This window comes from Grammomys surdaster, unplaced genomic scaffold (assembly GCF_004785775.1).
Source record: "Grammomys surdaster isolate TR1022 unplaced genomic scaffold, NIH_TR_1.0 259, whole genome shotgun sequence".
NCBI lineage: Eukaryota > Metazoa > Chordata > Mammalia > Rodentia > Muridae > Grammomys > Grammomys surdaster.
In genome coordinates this window covers 1,993,922-1,996,715 of record NW_021604700.1, presented here as the reverse complement: position 1 = coordinate 1,996,715, position 2,794 = coordinate 1,993,922, and the positions used below count along the sequence as shown (strand labels likewise).

General features: G+C 42.9%; 1 pseudogene; it reads left to right on the top strand.

Moving 5' to 3' along the window:
• Positions 1 to 1,075: 1,075 nt before the first annotated feature.
• LOC114627820 lies at positions 1,076 to 1,541 on the top strand (annotated as a pseudogene).
• The last annotated feature ends 1,253 nt before the right edge of the window (positions 1,542 to 2,794 follow it).

The window sequence follows — 2,794 nt, the reverse complement described above, 5'->3', positions numbered from 1 at the left end:
ACATTTTTATCCAGAGTTCATCTAGTCATCCACCTATTATACTTACATCTAGTGCTAATGTGATGCTCTTCTACTTAAAATAGTGATGGCATTTTTAAAATATTTATTAAAAATATGTTATCTCGAGGAAGTTTCGCCATTCCAGCTTTCTCCGTGCATGTAGACTGCCTCGTGGTCAGGAAGTCATGGTGGGAGACTAGTGCCTAGTATTTGTGGAACCTGAAAACTTCTTTAAGCTGCAGTTGCTGTGCCGGCCTCCTAGGACATTCAGTAGCTGGTCCTGTCCCCTACCAGGTATCTGTATGCTCAGCCAAATCTGTAAAACTGAAAATCAAAACTAAGAGCCCTGGATGGTAAAGGCCAAGGAGACTCTATCAAAGGATGCAGGCCCTGCCAGAGACCAGTGCGCCTTCCATTTCCAACTGTGCCAGGAGCAGAGCCTCTGCTTTGGATCCAAACCCACACGGTCCACACTTCAGTTGCAGCTCAACCGCCAGGAGTTCTGACACATCCAGGATCACAGAATCACAGACTCATAGGAAGGACAGCCTCCAGTCAGAAGGAGGCCAGATAACCCCAGAGATAATCAGATGGCAAGGGCAAGAGGCAAGTGCAAGAACATAAGCAAAGGAAACCAATTTGTTTTGGCAACATCAAAACCCAGTTCTCCCACCACAGCAAGTCCTGGATCCTCCAACACACCTATAAATCACGATTCAAGTCTAAATTTTCATTTCATGAAGATGATAGAGGACTTTAAGAAGGACATAAATAACTCCCTTAAAGAAACACTGGAAAACACAAGTAAAGAAATAGAAGCCCTTAAAGAGGAAACACGTAAATCCCTTAAAGCAATACAGGAGAACACAACCAAACAGGTGAAGGAATTGAACAAAACCGTCCAGGATCTAAAAATGGAAATAGATACACTGAAGAAAACACAAAGGGAGATAGCCCTGGAGAAGTAAAACCTAGGAAAGAGAACAGGAGTCACAGATGATAGAAGAGAGAATCTCAGCTGTAGAAGACATCTACGCAACAGTCAAAGAAAATACCAAAAAGCCTTTTCGCCAAGATGGCGCCGAAAGCGAAGAAGGAAGCTCCTGCCCCTCCCAAAGCCGAAGCCAAAGCGAAGGCCTTGAAAGCTAAGAAGGCAGTGCTGAAAGGTGTCCACAGCCACAAAAAGAAGAAGATCCGAACGTCACCCACCTTCCAGCGGCCCAAGACACTGCGGCTCCGGAGGCAGCCAAAATATCAAAAGTGCACCAAGGAGAAACAAGCTTGACCACTATGCTATCATCAAATTCCCACTGACCACTGAGTCAGCCATGAAGAAAATAGAGGACAACAACACACTTGTGTTCATTGTGGATGTCAAGGCCAACAAGCACCAGATCAAACAGGCTGTGAAGAAACTCTATGACATTGATGTGGCCAAAGTCAATACCTTGATAAGGCCTGATGGAGAGAAGAAGGCATGTGTCCGCCTGGCTCCTGATTATGATGCTCTGGATGATGCCAACAAGACTGGGATCATCTAAACTGAGTCCAGATGACTAATTCTAAATAGACACTTTTTTTTTCCACCATAAATAAAAAAAAAAAAAAAGAAAATACCAAAAAGCAAAAAGCTCCTAACTCAAAACATTCAAGAAACCCAGGACACAATGAAAAGACCGAACCTAAGAATAATAGGTATAGAAAACCAAATAACCCTATTTTAAAAATTAGGGTACAGAGCTAAACAAAGATTCTCAACTGAGGAATCTTGAATGGCAAAGAAACCCCTAAAGGAATGTTCAACATTCTTAGTCATTAGGGAAATGCAAATGAAACAACCCCAAGATTCCACTTTATACCAGTCAGAATGGCTAAGATCAAAAATGCAGGTGAGAGAAGATGTTGGCAGGGATGTGGAGAAAGAGGAACACTCCTCCATTGCTGGTGGGACTGCAAGCTGGTAAAACCACTTTGGAAATCAGTCTGGTGGTGTAGCGGGATACCATCCCACTACCTTTGTATAAAGCTCAGCAATTGGGCAGGATGAGAGGTAGGTGGAGTGAAGAGAGGAAGAGGAGAAGGAAGAGGATGGATTGAAGGGAGAGGGGAAAATATCGGTAGATGTACATGTGTAGTCTAAGGTAGTTGTAACATCTAGGTTAGGTATGGGGTAACACCTCTAATTGTATGGGCTTCTTGTTATTTGAGCATTACCAAATATATAAAGCTACTGGATAATGTTAAAAAAATGTTATCTCTGGATTTTATTATGAGATAGGATTTCATAAGTCTCAGGCTGGCCTCAAACTCCCTATGTAGCTGATCGCAGTCTGGAACCTCTCTTCCACCTGCTTCCACTTAGCGATAGATTGCACAGAACAAGCATGAACCACCAAACAGGGATTTATGCAGTGCTAGGGATCCAAATCAACTCTCTGTGCATGCTAGGCCAGTGCTCTAGAAACTGAGTTACACTCCTAGTCCTGATATTAGTTTTTAATTTGTTTGCTTTGTTTTGGAAACAGGGTATTGCTATACAAACAGTTTGCAAACTTCTCAGCGTCCAGAATGCTGGGGTGAAAAATGGGCATCACCACATGTTATTAGTCAGGGCTCCCTAGAGTCATGGGACTTATGGAATGTCTCTATATATTAAAGGAAATTATTGGAATGACTTACAGTCTGCAGTCCAACCAATTCAACAATGGGAAGCTGTCAATAGGAAGTCCAAGAATCTAGTAGTTGCTCAGTCCCTGAGGCTGCTGTTTTAGCTGGCCTTCTGTATAAGCTGGGA